The 18,970-nt window shown below is 42.4% G+C and overlaps 1 protein-coding gene across 2 annotated transcripts in view; it reads left to right on the top strand.

The window, feature by feature from the left end:
* Positions 1-18,970, top strand: part of NLE1 (notchless homolog 1) — a 691,532-nt gene that overhangs the window by 324,820 nt on the left and 347,742 nt on the right. The gene's annotated exons all lie outside the window — the stretch shown is intronic.

Here is an 18,970-nt window from a genome sequence, read left to right as displayed (position 1 = left end):
CACAAAAGTATGTTCCCAAAAGGCCATAACAAGGTTCGCTAGGCCTCCCCCACATGGGGAGCCCATTGCTACACCAACCTTTTGATGATAAATACCATTGTTGAACATTACATAATTAAATGACAGAACTGTGTCTATCAGTTCCTCTATTAGTTTGATCTCACTAGTGGGTGCACCTAAAGTCCTTAGCATGTGTGATACCCATTCAATCCCAACTTCATGTGGTATACATGAATACAGGTCCTTAACATCTACTGTAACAAAAATGCTATCTGCACAAAAATCTAAATTGTTAATAGCTTGCAGGAAAGACCATGAATCTTTTGAAATCTGGGGTTCTCTTTTAATGTACTTTTGTAAGGTCTTGTCAATGACCTTGGCGCAAGTGTACGTGATACTATCCATTCCATCCACCAATGGTCTCATTGGTGGATTATTCACACTTTTGTGTACTTTTGGAATGCCAAAGAGGACTGGGATCCTTGGTGCTGGTTGTTGTAAGTAGTTATATAAGCCCTTATCTATCCCCACTTCAGTGAAAAGTTCTTCTATTAGGGCAACTACTTTTCTATGTGCCCCGTGCATCTCATTCCTAGATGCCTTCTCATAAGTAACACTTTCCAAAATATCGGACATTCTTGAGTTATAATCCTCAATGGTCATAATAGCAAGACCCCCACCTTTATCTGGTTTCATGATACGAATTGGGGCCTGGCTTAACCATTTCAAAGTGTCCCTCTCCTGCCTGGTGATGTTATGTTTACACTTCACTCTAGAGTTAGGTAATGTACTCGGCGTCTGTAAGTTGCGTAAATCAACCTCACATACTTTCTCAAAGAGTGCCAGAAGTGGATGCAAAGGGGGGTTATATACACTTGAAACGTAATAATCAGATATGTTACTTAAATAATCCCCCATTAGTAATGACAAATTGAGTTTTCTAATAAAAATTTTTAAATCAATCAAAGTGTTAGCCACATCGAACTGTACAGTAGGAACAATGGTGTACCCTCTAGATAATAAGTCAATTATTTCCGGACAGGTGGTCATGTCCGTGTAATTGTAGATCTTAAAGTCAGAACTAGAATTGGACAATACACTACATGTCATTTCTTCGTTAGGGGAGCCAACATAGGCCGTTACCACTTCTTCTTTTTGTTGTTTTTGCCCTTGGTTAGCCTGTTGTTCTGTGCCCCTACATTCGAGGCTCGGATCCGAAAATTTCTCTCATTTTGGTCCCCTGTGATGTTGTTTTGCCCTGTAGTGTTAAGTACAGGAACAGAAGAGTAATTCTTTGCTAGCCTTTCACTCCGCCGGACAGTGTTTAAATTGTCCTGGTGGTTGTTCCCTGAAGGCACACTATTGTTGTTAACATTACCAGTGTTAGAAGTGGCCCGTGATCTAACTTACACTTCCTGGTTACTATTAGTCACTGTACTGTTAACATTTAGTAAAGCTTGCCCCTGGGAGCCTGGTGGTTTCGGGTACACATTGCCCGCTTCATAGCTTGCAAGGTCTCGCTTTATTTTCTTAACTTTGGTTGCATTCAGTTTTACTAAATAGTGGTCAATGCTCTCAAAAATCCGGTCGTACTCAAACCGGTACCTGGGAAAACCAAGATCCTTCTTTATTGAAGAATCTAGTACTTCCAGCTCAACCAACAGTTCGTCTACCATCAACTGGTAGTGTATGCAAAACAGTTCTAATAGTTCTATTCCTTGTCTATCAAACAAGGTAATCAAGGCTTTGTGAAAATCGGAGCCTTCGATGAGCCCTGTCGGAAACTGCCAACGTCTTAACCCTTTAGGAATTATTTTTAAAGAAATGCATTCTCGGAAATACGCTACCTCTAATTGTAGCTTTCGTACTTTACACAGTTTTTCATCGAACATGTTCAATTTTGATGTTAAATCCATGCTTACCTCTTGGTTTACTTCAACAGGGTCACCCGGTTGTATGTCGGAGAATATGAATGCTCTACGTACCCAGGAATTTAAATCCTTTTCGGACTGTGTTACATTTCCATCCGGCTGATGGTTTAATTCAAGCCTGTGTTCCGGGTTGGTTCCGTCAGCAATAACGCTTCTACGAACACGCGTTCCCGTTGATGTTTCAGGTTCTTCATCACGATTAATTTCCCCTAGCCGGGGGGTAGTGTTTGCAAGTACGGGCTCCATGTTCTCCCGAACCACGCATATCGTGCTGTGAATTGCTAGTCCCTTCAATTTTGTGTGTTAGATAGTCCACCTTTTGGGATAGTAATTCTATCAGTATGGTTAAATTTCCATCACCTCCGTTGTTGTTTGGAATGGACGTGGAACTGGGTGGTGAATCTGGATCCATTCGAACAGGCACAAGACAAACTTATAAGAAATCCTCCAACTTCCGCGACAAAAAGTAACAGAAACCAAATTCTCCACTCAATAACGCTTAAATTTAATTTTAAGTGTTTAAAAATAACAGTACACTTTTCGTCGAACACAATGTCTCGACTTCTTCAGAAACACTTAAACAGTGGATCTAACCACTATTTATGCATTTAACATGGGACTCTAGCAATCATTCAATAATTCAATTTACAATTTAAAAATACTTTCTGCTTGTAGAATAACACTCATTCATAACAAGCATAATTTAAATAGCTTTTACGCTCTCTATAAAAATACATTAGTTTGTGTTTAAAACCATTAATACAAAAATAAAATGTGTATATAAAAGAATATATGTATATATAATTTAATCAAGTAATCAAAATAATTATCAAAATAGCATATCCAAAAGGCAAGCAAATTTGATCAAAAAATGAATTAAGAAATGAATTGACACTGTATAAAACAATTCGGATCACATCGCGTCTTAAAATGTGAAAAGTGTTTGTATATATGTACATTGAAATATTGAAAATTTCTTCACTGTCTTGTTTCCTTTACATATATACATTCAACTCTTTGTGAATATTACACCCAAGGTGCATTTCGGAAATAAATTGAAGGTCTATGTTCAGATGTGTATAACCTTTTAACTAATGGGCGTATTTGTTTTAAAAATAGTACACATTTTCTTCTTGAGAAACCACTTAACTCTGTCATGTGGAATTAACGCCATAGTTTTACCAAACTGCATTAAAACCTAGCATTTATTAGATGGAATTTATTTTATTTTATTTTATTTTATTTTAAGTAGACTGGTCTATCCCCATTTACGTAACCTTTACCTAGCTAGGTTTTTTAAACTAAATATACACATGATGAAAGTCATTTCGTTAATACCTTGAAATACACATGCATTTACCCTAAGTTGCCATAAGAGTTCCTTTCTCTCCAGTTTCAAAGACTCTGGGCCACCTCTGTCATCTTTCTTCAGTTGGTCAATGACCCTAAATTTAAAGTCATGGCCAACATTTTCACTGATGTGTCTTGCTAAAGCATTTTCAGTTTTATTCCTATTAATACAGTAAATGTGTTCATAGATTCTCTTGCCCAGCTTTCTATCGGTTTTCCCGATATAGAAAGCCGGACAACTTGTACCACTTGTTTGCTATTACAATTATACTTCCCATTTGACCTATATTTCATATTACGGATGCTGAAATTACAACTCTCATCGATGTATTTACAGTACCTACACATACTGCACTTAAACATACCTTCTTTGTTAGTGTTGCCACCATGGTTTGCTTCCAGAATTTCTTTCAAGTTGTTACCATGCCTATAAATTATCTTAGGCCTTGCTGGGAGCTTGTCACTAAGGTTTTTGTCTCCCATCAGGAAGTCCCAGTTCTTTATAATGATATCCATTATTTTATAAGAATCAACATTGAACGTACATATGAAGCCACAAGGATCTACCATTCCTTTCTTGTCACTGAGTACTAAATTCCCTCCCTTAGTTTTACTTAATAATGGGACATAGTTTCCTATGGTTCTTTTAAACTGGACCTCTTCAAGGATTTCCTGAAGAAATAGGGCTGGGTAACCCCTCTGTTTGAAAAAGTTTAAAATCAAGGTGCATTCCTTGACAAACTCATCATCTTTGGTGGTCATCCTGGCTGCCCTAACCAATTGCCCCTTAATTACAGATCTCTTCTGAAATGGCGGATGGCAACTAGTGAAGTGCAGGTACATGTTAGAATAGGTTTCTTTCCTATGAATTTTGGAAACAAAGGTCTTTTCATCATAATTCCTTCTTAAGTCAACATCCATATATACTATTCTATCTTTGTTGTAATTTGATGTAAAGCTCAAAAAATTGGTACTGTTGTTGAACATGTCTAGCAAACCCTTTAAATCAACTTCTGTCCCCTAATACGCCCATTAGTTAAAAGGTTATACACATCTGAACATAGACCTTCAATTTATTATCGAAATGCACCTTGGGTGTAATATTCACAAAGAGTTGAATGTATATATGTAAAGGAAACAAGACAGTGAAGAAATTTTCAATATTTCAATGTAAATATATACAAACACTTTTCACATTTTAAGACGCAATGTGATCCGAATTGTTTTATAAAGTGTCAGTTCATTTCTTAATTCATTTTTTGATCATTTTTTGATCAAATTTGCTTGCCTTTTAGATATGCTATTTTGATAATTATTTTGATTACTTGATTAAATTATATATACATATATTCTTTTATATACACATTTTATTTTTGTATTAATGGTTTTAAACACAAACTAATGTATTTTTATAGAGAGCGTAAAAGCTATTTAAATTATGCTTGTTATGAATGAGTGTTATTCTACAAGCAGAAAGTATTTTTAAATTGTAAATTGAATTATTGAATGATTGCTCGAGTCCCATGTTAAATGCATAAATAGTGGCTAGATCCACTGTGTTTCTGAAGAAGTCGAGACATTGTGTTTGACGAAAAGTGTACTGTTATTTTTAAACACCTAAAATTAAATTTAAGCGTTATTGAGTGGAGAATTTGATTTCTGTTACTTTTTGTCGCGAAAGTTGGAGGATTTCTTATAAGTTTGTTTCTCCCACATGTTCAATGGACTTTGTAAACTAACATGTATGTAGTCCACTATCCTTTGCCACTAATGTTAATCATTCATGTTTTGGTTTAAATTCACCTGTCTCTAACCATTCCTGCATCAGATCCTGATCCACATGAGGTTGCTCCAGGAGTTTTCTGTACTTGCAGCTATATTTATGCCTTTTCCAAATTTCTTGCCTTCTCATCTGAGCCGTCTTTCTCTCTCTCTCTTTTTTTTTTTACACATTCAGTTGCTGCCTGATTTTTGTCTACTTTGGTTTAATTTCCATTCCTGCCTGACACTGATGTGCTTCTGCCAAACTAAGCAGGGAAGTCATTTTAGATTTTTCAAAACTTTCACTACATTTGGATCCGATGTGGTAAGCAGGTATGTATGCAGTCCCGCGATTGCATATCTATGCATATAACCACTTTTGAGGATGCCCATATTCCTTCAGAACAGGGAATATATAATCTTGGTATGAACTACTTTTTATGTATCATTTGATAAGTGTGAAACATTTTCCTTGGTTTCCTGTCCAACTGATCCAGTACCTTTTGGGGGCAGTCAGTCATCCCAAAATTGTAAGTTAGAACAGTAAGAGCAAATTGGTTTATAGCTTGGACTTTGTTCCTAGATGTCAGGGCTTTTTTCAGAATTAATTTTAGTGTTATAAAATATTCTTTACTGAGTTTTGTTTGCATTTCTTCATGTGTTATTGTCAGTTCTTCATCAATTCCCAAATGTTTATACACTTCCTCCTGCTCAAGTTCCTTTATGTGACATTTCTGTGCCAGACTAATATTTTCTTGGTGCTGCAGCTTTTCTGTTTTAAATGTTGCTTTTGCACATATAGCAAGGTCAAATGACATACTTATATCGTCTGAGAAGTTTTTGACCACTAACAGTTGGGTTTTCAGCTCCTCTTCTGATGAACTGTACAGTTTTAAATCATTCACAAAAAAAAAGATAAGTATTTTCACTTTGCTGTTGTCTGGGAGCCAAATTGTAACCATGACCTAATCTGTTAGGTAGACATCTTAATGGATTATGGGCAAGACAAAAGGGCAGTGATGACACCTTGAAATATTCCCATTTGAATTGTTTATCCCTTGGATAATAGTCTGTCCTTTAACATGGCTTAAATGCAAAGTGGTTTGCCACTGTTTTGTGGTAACTGTAATGTAATCACTCAGTGTAAGATCCATCTTCTGTATCTGTAAGCACAAGATCCATGAAGTGGGATGCTGTCACATACTTTTTTGTAACATATCCCTGCCATACTTAGATACTTTCCCATTTTAAAATTTTCCATTACGACTGTTTAGCAACAAATGATCCTTTGTTCCATATGACTTTCTTTTGTTCTGTTGCCATGATTGAGTTTTCTTCTAGATGACTATAAACTGTCAGCATCAATTCCAGTATATAGTTTGTACATTTTCGGAAGGCAAGTTATTGGTCTGTAGTTGTTAGGATAGTTCGCAGGTTCACTCTTAAGGAGGAGCATTGTGTTTCCTGTTAACCAGGTTGGTTTGTGTTTGTGGTGTGCATATAAGTAGTTCTTACTCTGGGCTAAATCTACATGTAACGATGTTAATACTTTTAGCCAGAACTTGGGTACTGCATCTGGGCCTGGAGTTTTCCATTTAGAGGCTTTTCTTAATTTTATTTCATTTTCTGTGGTCGTTACTTCATTCCATTTCATATCGTGTACATTTGGACTTCTTACTGTTTATTTTACTCCTACTTTCCGTTCAGCATCTTTAAGTTCCACAGGGTCTTCATTGATTCATCTCCAAAATGTGTCTATTTCTTCTTCTTTTAAGTGGTGTTTCTATTCCTTTTGCTTTGTCTTCCAATTCTCTATAAAACTTTTTTGGGGTACTTACGTATTATCGCAACCAGATTTCCGCAATGACATAACTCTGTATGTGTGTGGAAACAGGTTGCGTAACCTAAAAAGGGGTCTGTCAAGAAATGAGCTTTAGTCAGTCACAGTGGGTATGACCCAGGAAGAGGAGTGAAGGTGAAACTTTGTACTTCTGGATAACGCACCTCATTGCTCCTGTAACTCCACATTGTTGAAATGCTTTACAAAAGCTGCATTTCTCAATGCAGTGTTAGCTAAGCCAGATCGACTCACGAAATACACCTTTAAACTTCTAAAATGTAAGTATCTCAAGGCCAGGGATTGCTGCCTTTGTCTCAAGATTTTCAGTTAAGGTGCTAAGAAACTGTCCCCGTTTGGGAAGTAATGGCCATAGTTTATACAAAAGGAAAGATGCACTCAAAATCAGTTCCTGAATAAACCTTTTAAGAGCACTTCGGCAAACATCTTACTGCCTGATGAAGTGATTATTCCTGTCGTTTGTGGCATGTATCATGCTTTTTCTGTGTGACCTGATCATATGTTTACACACTGTGAAAAAGAAAACATTAACCAAAACCATCCTTCCTCTGTCTGTTTGCCTTCTCTAAAGCATTCCTTCTACTCAGTCAAAATAATCCGTTCGTCAGAACAGTAGCAGGCATGACAATTCAAGCATGTGTGTGTAATACACACCAATCCAGGAAGAGGGTTTAACCCAATTTTTCTTTTCCTGAAAGTAATGCAGTTATTCCACAGCACTAAAGACTGTGAATGGCATCTTGTAGTGTTTCATGGCCTAATTTCTACTGAAGTATGCGAAATTCGCAACCGTGAAAATTTGGTTGCGATAATACGTATGTACCCTTTTTTGGATCATCAGTGAATTGCTTAATTTGTACTTTTTCATTATATTTATCTACCATGTCTTTTAAGTTTTTCTGCCTGTGCTGATATCTTTAATTTATTATTTGCAATACTGCATGATAGATCTGGTCTCTTCTAATACTGCACATTGCTTTTATCATGTCTATCTTTGTAAGTATTTTATTGCTCTGTTCCCTTTTCCATACTGTTCTAACACTGACACTTTCTGTCTTAACTGGTTTATAGTTTTCTCTCTTCGATACTTCCATGGTGGCATTTGATTTCTTCCCTTATTGCCTGTGTTTTTGTGGCAAGACTTTACTGGACATCAAAATTAATAACAGATAATATGCCATATTTACTTCTGTTATATCATGTGAGTTTCTGTTAGTAGCCTTGTTTACTGTTATCAGACTTCTAACATTTTGGGTCTTAATGACTTTCTGAAATCTATTTATTTCGTAGATGTTTAGTGTTTCACTGTTGCAGTCATCATACTTGGATTATCTGCCTGCAGGTAGCCCTCAGTTGGTCCGAATACCAGAGACTTAGTATTTCTACGTCGGTTGCTGTCGCTTCAGGACTGACGTCAGGGGTATAAAAACAGGCAGCCAACGCCATTGCATCTGTCTTTCTTGCCGAGGAGCCCGAAGCAGAAGCAGTTCACACGAGTGCTGGTCGGCCGCTACCTGAGTTTTCGTTTCCGAACTGAATCAAACTGAAGTCTTCTAAATATAAGTACCCTGGTGGGTATCCTTTTTTCTTGCTCTAACCGATGTCAGAAAAAGTTAACAATTATCTCGCCTGTGGAAAGCAAATACCACACCGAGATTTCAATTCTTACTATGTCACCTGTTTAGGCCCAGACCACGACGTACCTCGCTGTCAGTTTTGTGCTTTGTTCCAACGCCTGAACTGTTCATCATTGGGCCCTTATTGTTGCTAAATACTTTCACTCCTGATCTTCGTATTCTGAAATGGCTTCAGTAAGCCATTTGACTACCAATCTTCTGAAAAAGCGTAAGGATAAAGACAGAGACAGACCGCACAGGTCCAAAACTGCCGACGATGCTTCCGTTAAGCTAGTCGCCAGTTCGCCGGTACTCTGTGAGGTGCTTTCACAGGCCCTGATGCCTGATTCGATGCATTCGCAGACCGCTACTGAGACCCGTTCGGAGTCTGGTATGCCGCAAGACTCTTCTTTGACTACGGAACCTGCGGATGTCTCTACCTTGGATGGGTCCAGAGCCTCTGTGCAGGCACCAGCTTCCGAAGAAGTTCTTCGCACTACCGATACTCGACGCAAACCAATAACTTCTTTTGCATCTTCAGTTCTTTCTAAAACTACCGAGTTTCTAAGGCCAAGAATACGAGCTACGCCTAAAAAAACGACAACCCAAACTCAAGCACCTGCTTCTTTGCCACATCATCAAATGCTTAAAATGGCAGAAGACCTGATTATGCTGATTAGGGGAAGCCAGCCTTCTCCTCCTAAGAGAAAAAAAGATCTGTCCCCAGCAGCTTTAACAGACCAAGAGTCCGACTACTCTGAGGTTTCTGAATATGAAGACATGCCTTTATTTGCATATGGGGATTCAGATGCAGAGGAATCCATTCCCTTTGCTTCCCCTCCAGAGGATTTTTCTTTTGGTGAAACCCTACATACTTTAAGACAACATTTCCACTGGGAATGCCAAGACAATCCACAGTCCAAAAAGAGACTCAGAGGATTTTTAGATTTGCCACAACATAGACCTTTAGCAATACCTCCAGTTCTGGATGTTGTGGATGATGTCTTTATGGAATCCAGTCTAACTCCTGATACTTTACCCCCTGCTCCAAGGAAACCAGACACTACGGAGTCCCTGACTCTCACAAATCTCTTTTCAAAAATCCTGCTACTGACCCAGAGGTCATTTCCCAGGGGCCTAAAGGTATAAAAGCAACTACAGCTAAGAATCCCACCCCTTCAGACAGGGATTCCCGAGCTTTAGACAGATTGGGTAAAAAAGTATACACCTCTGCAACTCTCGCCATTAGGGCATTGAATTGCCAGTTTCACATGCTGAAATACCAGCAAAATGTTATGCAACTTATTGAGCAAAAATTTTCTACCTTTACAGACTGTGCAGAAAATAAAGAATTACAAGAGCTTATGCATTCTGCAAGCCAAGTCAGCAAGCATACTTTGCAATGTGACTTTGATGCCCTAGAAGCATCTTGCAGGGCAGCAGTCACTGGTTCTGTACTGAGAAGGCATGCTTGGCTTAAGGAGCAGACTTTGCCAGACCATGTCAAATCAAAATTACTAGACACTCCTTTGAACAAGGACAATCTGTTTGGCACCAAAGCAGAAGAGGTTCTAAAAAAGATGGAAGAAAAAGCTAAATCTATGCAGACAATCAAAGATTTTTTACAAGTGCAGCCTCCTAGATTCAGTAGGCATTGCCCCTCAAAGCATTGGTCCTTTCCAGCCCCCTCAAGGCCAACTCAGACCAGACCTAGGGGTAACAGACCCCCCCAGATTATAGTCTCATGGTATGCAGAGGTCTAAGCAATGGAGTGCTTCGACTTCAAAACTGGCGAGTGCTAAGCCACCCCCTTACGGAAAGAATTCACAATGACTTCTCAACTCCACTCCTCACCTCTGCCCAACTGCTCTTGCCCCTAGGAGGAAAACTTCCCCATCCATGCAAAAAAAATGGATGCCCATCACCAAAGACCAATGGGTCCTCAACATTGTATCCCAGGGGTACAAATTTTACTTCCACCCAGACCTCCCTCGAAACCAGTGGGCAGAGGCACTAAACCAAGTTCAATCCCTGCTCTCCATAAGAGGAATTCAACCTGTTCCTGCAGAACAGATAGGTCAAGCGTTCTATTCCAGACTTTTCCTGGTACCCAGAAAAGAGGGCACTTGGCCCCCAATACTAGATCTTTCCATTCTAAACAACTTCCTGGTGGTACCAAAATTCAAAATGCTCACCCTTCAGCAGCTTCTTCCTATGCTGTCCAAAGATGCCTGGTTAGCCACCCTAGACCTAAAAGAAGCCTGTCTGCATATCCCTATCAGGGACTCCTGCAGGAAATACCTATGTTTCATGGCAGGATCTATGCATTATCAGTTCTCTGCGCTTCCCTTTGGCATATCCACGGCACCCAGAGTATTCACAAAGTGCCTGGCTCCAGCTATTGCCTATTGCAGACAGAGAAAAATTCAAATTTACCCTTACTTGGACGATTGCCTGATTCAGGCAGATAGTCAGGAAAAGCTGTTGCAGCACCTGACATTTGTAAAGAACCTTCTAACCTCCCTGAGGTACACTATCAATGAAAATAAATCAAAACTAGTCCCCAGTTAAAAGATTGTATTCCTGGGAGCAAGCTTGGACACAGCATCCCAGATGGCATTCCTTACTCTAGAAAAACAAGCCTGTCTGACTTCACTCAAATGGCCACCAGAGCCCAACTATCCACAAGGAAAATCCTGCAGGCCCTAGGGTTCATGGACTCTTGCATTCTACTAATTCCATGTGCCAGACTGCATATGAGGAAACTTCAATGATACTTAAAAATTCTTTGTTGCCAACATTCTCAGGATCTGGAAACAGTCATACCTATCATACCTTGTGTAAGGACAGAGTTTCTTTGGTGGGCAGCAGCATCCAACCACAAGTGACTTCCCTTTATTCAACCCCACGCCACCCAGACCCTAACCACAAATGCATCAGACTATGGCTGGGGGGCACACCTGGATAACAAGTGCATTCAGGGCCACTGGAGCCCAAGTCAAATTCATCTGCACATCAACCAAAAAGAGATGCTAGCTGTTCAGCACGCTCTGACAGCTTTCAAATCCCTACTCTCACTAAGACCCCTCCTAATAAAACAGACAACACCACAGTTATGTGGTACATCAACAAGCAGGGGGGAACCCACTCTGCAGGGTAGCCATGGCCCTGTGGAACACTGCCTTGAACATGCATATTCATCTGCAAGCTCAATTCCTGCCAGGCAAACAAAACTCTCTGGCAGACGACTTGAGCAGAAATCTCCTAGACCCACACGAGTGGCAATTAGACCGCAACACATTCAGCCTTCTAACCCAGAAATGGGGGACCCCGGAGGTGGACCTTTTTTCCTCCCCCTACAATCACCAGCTTAGCAAATTCTGCACCAGGGCACCTTACAACAGGGCCTGGAAAGTGGATGCCCTATCCTTCCAGTGGGTAAACCTCTCAATCTATGCATTTCCCCCTATCCCTCTTCTCACAAGAATAGTACTCATGATAAGACAGGACAGACCAAGGGCAATCTTGATTGCCCCAGACTGGCCACGCCAGCACTGGTACCCACCACTGCGCATCCTGTCACCGGTGCAACCCTGGCACCTACCCCAGATCGCAGCCTTCCTCACTCAGCAGGAGGGACAGATCTTACATCTGCAACTGCAAGCCCTGAATCTTGCAGCCTGCTTATTCCTTGAAGTCTACCCAAGTGACCAGCCTAAGCAAGCAGGTGCTGGATGTCATTCTTGAAGCCAGAAGACCGAGTACAAGAAAATCCTATGCTGATAAGTGGAAAAGGTGTTGTTCCTGGATTCAGTCTAAAGGAAAGGACACAGCACTGCCCTCCTTACCTCTAATCCTGGATTACCTATCCTTCTCCTCCATTAAGATCCCTGCATCTGCCATCTCGGCTCATTACAACACTGAGCCACCTCTCTTCTCTCACCCTCTCATCAAACAGTTTCTGAGAGGGGAAAACAACTTATGGCCACCAAGGAGAGCCCCCTCCCCTGCTTGGGACCTTAACTTTGTACTGGAAAAGCTCATGCTATCCCCCTTTGAGCCTGCAGCATCGGCAGAGTTAAAATTCCTTTCTTGGGATACAGCCTTGCTTCTGGCCATCACTTCAACTAGAAGAGTGTCTGAGCTACAAGCACTTATGCCTGTGTAACCCTTCATTATTTTTCATGCTGACAGGGTCACCCTCAGGCCTAACCTTTCCTTTATGCCTAAAGTGGTGTCCAGTGTGGCTGTCAGCCAGTCTAGCCATTTGCCAACCTTCTTCCCTAATCCTCAAAATAAAGGGGAAAGGATCCTGCACTCCTTAGACATGCACAGACAGCTCAGATTCTACCTTGAGAGGACTAAGCCCTTCAGGAAATCTGACCAGTTACTAGTCATTTTTGCACCAGAGGCAGAGGGCAAGGCCATTTCAAAACAAACACTTTCCAAATGGATAGCACACTGTATCCATTTCTGCTACAAACACCATGGGAAACCATTCCAACTCCTCAGGGGGTCAGACCACATTCCACTAGGGCAACTTCTACCTCTACAGCATTCCTCAGAGGAGTCCCTACCAGGGACATTCTGGAAGCTGCTACCTGGAGATGTTCTTCGTGTTTCACTGTTGCAGTCATCACATGTGGGTTATCTGCCTGCAGGTAGTCCCCAGCCGGCCTGAATACCAGAGTCTTCGGATTCCTGCATCAGATGCTGTCTCTTCCATGACGTCAGGTCGTCAGGGGTGTAAAACATGCAGCCGATGCCATTACTTCAGTCTTTCTTGCCGTGCGGTGCCCAAAGCAGAAGCAGTTCGCAAGTGCTGGTCGGCCGACTCCTGAAATTTTCATTTTTGAGTTTCAGACCCGAAGTCTTCAGAAAAAGATAAGTACCCCATTGGGGATCCTTTTCCTTGCTCCATCCGATGTCAGTAAAAGTTAACAATTGTCTTATCTGTGGAAAGCAAATACCTCATAAATATTTTCACTCGTACTGCATCCCCTGTTTAGGCCCAGACCACGACATCCCTTGCTGTCTGTTTTGTGCCTTGTTCAACCCCGGAACTATTCGTCGTTGGGCTATCTTTGCAGAAAATTATTTTCACACTCGGTCTTAGTACTCCGAAATGGTTTTGTTAAGCCATCTGACTACCGATCTTCCGAAAAAACTTAAGGATATAGACAGAGATAGACCGCATAGTTCCAAAACTGCCGACGGCGCTTCTGTTATGCTAGTCGCCAGTCCGCCGGTACTCAGTGAGGTGCTTTTGCAGCCCCTGATACCCACTACTTCAGATTTGCAGGCCTCTACTGAGACCCATTCGGAGTCTGGTATGCCGCAAGATGCTTCTTCAGCTATGGAACCTGCGGATGTCTCTACCTTGGATGGGTCCGGAGCCGCTGTGCAGGCACAGGCTTCTGAAGGTATATTCAGGCCTACAGACTTGCATTTTAAACCGACGCCATCTTCTTCATCCAGGCCTAAAACTCGCACCATGCCTAGAAAACCGACATCCAAACCGCATGCTCAGGCCCATATGCCTAAAAAACAAATGCTTGCAAAGGACTATTCAACCTGTCCCAGCAGAACAAAGGGAACAAGGTTTTTATTCAAGACTTTTCCTGGTACCCAAAAAAGACAGCTCCTGCCGTCCTGTCCTGGACCTGTCTATTCTAAACACCTTTCTGGTAATTTCAAAATTCAGAATGCTAACACTTCAACAGCGTCTTCCTATGCTAGGCAAAGATGCCTGGTTGGCAACCTTAGACTTAAAGGAAGCTTACCTGCACATCCCAATAAGGGAATCTTGCAGGAAATACCTGCGCTTCAGGCCAGGCTCCATGCACTATTAGTTCTCTGCACTTCCCTTTGACTTATCTACTGCTCCCAGGGTCTTCACAAAGTGTCTAGCTCCAGCCATTGCATTTTGTAGGCAGAGAAATATTCAAGTATACCCATACTTGGATGATTGTCTGATTCAGGCAGAAAGCCAGGACTTGCTATTACAACATCTGGCATTCGTAAAACCTCACTGGGGTACACCATAAACGAAAAGAAATCTCACCTAGTACCCTGCCAACAGATTGTATTCCTGTGAGCAAGCTTGAACACAGCTTCCCAGATGGCTTTCCTCACTCCGGAGAAACAAGTTTATTTGACAACCTACTTCAAACTATTGGTCACAAAACCCCAGCTATCTGCAAGGAAAATTCTGCAAGCCTTGGGGTTTATGGCCTCTTGCATTCTACTAATTCCATATGCAAGACTGCATATGAGGAAACTGCAATGGTATCTAAAAAGTCTATGGTGTCAACATTCTCAGGACCTGGAATCAATGATTCCTTGTATAAAGACAGAGTTCCTTTGGTGGGCAGAGGCCTGCTACCACAACAAGAGGCTCCCTTTCACTCTAACCCTTGCCACCCAAACCCCAATAACAGATACATCAGACTATGCATGGGGGCTCACTTGGCAGGGCAGTGCATTCAGGGCAAATGGAACCCGAGACAGATGCACCTGCATATCAACCAAAAAGAAATGTTAGCTGTACAGAATTCCCCTGACAGCCTTCAAAGACTGCATTCTTCCAGGACAACTATTGGTAAAGACAGACAACATCACAGTTATGTGGTACATAAACAAGCAGGGGGGAACCCACTCGTATCCTCTCTGCAGACTAGCCATGGCTCTGTGGAACACAGCCTTGAGCTACCAAGTGCACCTACAAGCTCAATTCCTGCCAGGCAAGCTAAATTCAATGGCAGACGACTTGAGCAGAAATCTCATGGACCCACACGAATGGAAACTGGAACCAAAAATATTCAACCTCTTGAGGAACAATTGGGGGGACACCAGAGGTAGACCTGTTTGCCTCCCCTCAGAACTACCAATTGGACAAATTCTGCACAAGGACTCCCCACAGTCAAGCTTGGAAAGTGGATGCCCTGTCCTTTACCTGGGAAAGCCTCTCGGTTTATGCCTTTCCCCCTCTACCTCTCCTCTCGAAGGTTCTGCTAAAGATCAAACAGGACAAGCCAAGGACAATACTGATTGCACCACACTGGCCATGCCAGCACTGGTACCCCCTCTTACACAGTATGACACTGCTGGAACCATGGCACCTGCCTCAGACCCCTTCCTTGCTGTCCCAGCAGGCGGGCCAGATTCTGCACCCTCAGCTTCAAAACCTGAACCTTGCAGCCTGGCTAATTCCTTGAGCTCTCCAATAGCATCCCTCAGTAAGCAGGTGCTAGATGTCATTCTGGAGGCAAGGAGGCCTAGTACTAGAAAATCTTATGCTGAAAAGTGGAAAAGATACTGTTCCTGGAGCCAGACTCAGGGGATGAGCACAACAGTGCCCAGCTTACCTCATATTCTTCAGTACTTAACAGAAATGCTATACAAGGGCCTATCCTTCTCGTCAATTAAAATTCATGCCTCTGCTATTTCAACACATTATAATACTGATCCACCCTTCTTCTCTCACCCCCTGCTAAAACAATTCCTTAGAGGGGCCAAAAATTTAAGACTCCCCAGGAGAGCCCCTACTCCAGCCTGGGACCTTAACTTTGTATTGGAAAAGCTCACTCTCCCTCCCTTTGAGCCAGCTGCAGCAGTAGAGTTGAAATTCCTTTCTTGGAAAACAGCCTTCCTTCTAGCCATCACTTCAGCAAGAAGAGTGAATTACAGGCCCTCATGGCAGTGGAACCCTTCATTATCTTCCATGCAGACAGGGTTTCCCTCAGGACCAATCCTTCCATGTGAAGTTGTTCAATCTCGCCATTTGTTCTTACACGTGGTACGGAGCCAATCTATCGGCTCCGAGTTGGCCGCTTTCCAAGCTCAAGATCTTTGAGTAGCTCGAGGCACAGTCTCTATCCCATGATGCTCTCTTACCAACTCCAGATCTAGTTTGCCGCTGCAACGGATCGCACAATCTTCGGAGAAGCTCGGGCCAGTAACCTTTTTTTTCTTGTCTTTGGACAAATTTCTTATATAGTTTATCAGGGATATGATAATACTGTTCTTTAGATATATTTCAGCTATTTGTTTTTTTTTCAGTGAGTTAACTGCAGTGTTATGTTTGTTTTTTTTTTCTAAAACTAAAACTTGGAGCAGTTGTTCTTAGGCCTTTGGCCGTCCTTTAGTTGGCGTTGTACTTGACAGGGCTCTGTCTGGTTGCTTTCCCTATCCCCTTGTTGTTTGTCACATAGAGTGCATATTTAGACTATTTCTTTAGGATCTGAACATTTTGGTGTTATTATCTGTCGATATATATATGTATGTGTGTGTGTGTGTATATATATATATATATATATATATATATATATATATATATATATATATATATATATATATATATTTGGATCTTATTAGATTGTTGTTCAGGGATCTGAACTTTCCAGAGTTGTTTATCTGATCATTCTGTTATTATATATTATCAGGGATCTGATAATTCGTGTTTTGATTCTGTCATGTCTGAAAAAACGAAATTGGGGTTTAAGAGGTGTACCTGTGGGCAGAAAATGTCCATTATTGATATCATGTTTCTTGTGTGTATTGCTTAGGGCCAGTACATTTACAAGAGGATTGCTCTATCTGCCACTCCTTCAGTTGCAGGGTTATGTTAGAAAGGTGAAGGAAGTTGGTGGATAGAGGGCTGTTGAAGCCAGACTTTCAGAAAGCATTGGACAAGACTGACCAGACCTCCAAGTCCTCGAAGGGGTCAAAGTCTTCAAAGGTCTCCTCGGAGCCCAGGTCCTCTGCACCAAGCACCTCTGGGAAGACTCAGTCGCCGGCTCCTCAGTCTTTGGAGCCATGCACCGAACTCGTATCTCGGAGCCAAATCCCAGTGAAGGAACCGGTGTCGGAAGTGTTGAAGTCTCCGATCCTTAGGTCGGTGGCTTCCTTGGCTCCTTCAACCCATTCTTCCAGGACCCTTTCGGAAATCGATGTGGATCGTGTGGTGCAGAGGCTCTTAGAGAACCCGGCTCTGGCCAAATTGCTTTCGGCTTCATCTCAACTGACTTCGAAGCCTGCGACCCTCCCTGTTATGAGTTCTACTCCTCCTCCGAGGCTAGTCGAGCCTTCGGAGCCGGAAAGAGAAGATCTCATAGTTGTGTAACCCTCGGAGCCGAGGCCGGTTCCAATGCCCTCAGCCCTGTTGACCTCGATTTCTTCGGTTCCGATCGAAAAATCTCTGAGCCGACACTCTCTCGTTGGCTCTGGGGGGGGGGGGGTCGAACCGAGGCTTCGGTTCAAACTCTCCCTCTCGGGGCTTCGGCGCAGATGAGCTTGGCTTCATCCTCTGGTTCGGAGCCCGTGGCCTCGGCCCCGAGGAGGTTGCCATCTTCCTCGGAATTGGCAGACTCCTTGGGCCGAGACACCGGTGCCTTTGATGCCATGAGGAGAGTCATGTCTGCAAAGACCTGTACCTCTTCGGATCTTTCCTCTTCCTCCCCTAAAGGGCCATGTTCTGTCTCTACATCACAGGTTCCTACCAAGCGTTGAGACCCAGAGCCTCAGGTGACCCCATCGGGTGACCCCTGCTGTATGGATACTTCACCAGACGCCCCCACTGATGAGGTCCCTAGGAAGAGAGTGTGCAAGAGGAGGCATTTGGATTCCCCTCAGGGATACTTAACATCAGACACTGACTTAGAGGAATCAGAAGGGTCCCCATGGTCCCCCTCAGAGGATGTCTCGTTTGCAGACATATTGGAAATACTAAAGCAGAGGGGTGACTGGCAGTCCCTTACCCGTACTGAGGATGAGTTGGTGCTCCTGAAGCCCTTTGGGTCTCAACCTTCCACCTCCTAGGTTTCTCCGCTCTTTGACGAATTAATGGATTTCCAACAAGAAAACTTCTTGAGGCACACCACGGCAAATAAAAGCGAACCATTTATTAAACTAAAACATTGACATGAAGAAAAAACGTAAAAACAATCGGGTTCACCATGAACAGTTAGCGCTTTCACATTTATCAAAATGCTTCCTCAGACTGGATTTGGTCACTCAAAGGGCGTGGGAGTCTCCTGATTCTATGGAAGCGATCCCTCGGAGACCCAACAAATTTATCACCTCCTCCCAAGACAGGTCTTTTCTTACTAAGGGAGTTCCCGTTGATGCCATGGTGGTGGCGGCGGCCGCCACCAAGAAACAGATGTCAGAAACCTCTTCTTCTGTCGAGACTCTAGGACGATGGACAGATACGGGAAACGCATCTTTAGTTGTGCAACATTTGCAATAAGATCGCTTAACTATTTAACCCATTTTACCCGTCTTCAGCGAGATCTCCTCAAAAAGCTTGGAGATACTCTACAGGGCAGCACAGATGATACTGTCTCTGAGAAAGTGACGGCACAACTCAACACCCTTAATTCTATTGTGAACTCATCCATGCAGCTCATTTCTTATGCAGCCGATGGATCGAGCCGGTCAGCAGGTTCAGCGAT

This window comes from Protopterus annectens, chromosome 13.part0, assembly GCF_019279795.1.
Source record: "Protopterus annectens isolate FY-2018-M chromosome 13.part0, PAN1.0, whole genome shotgun sequence".
Taxonomy (NCBI): Eukaryota; Metazoa; Chordata; order Ceratodontiformes; family Protopteridae; genus Protopterus; species Protopterus annectens.
This window is presented reverse-complemented; position numbering and strand designations above follow the sequence as displayed.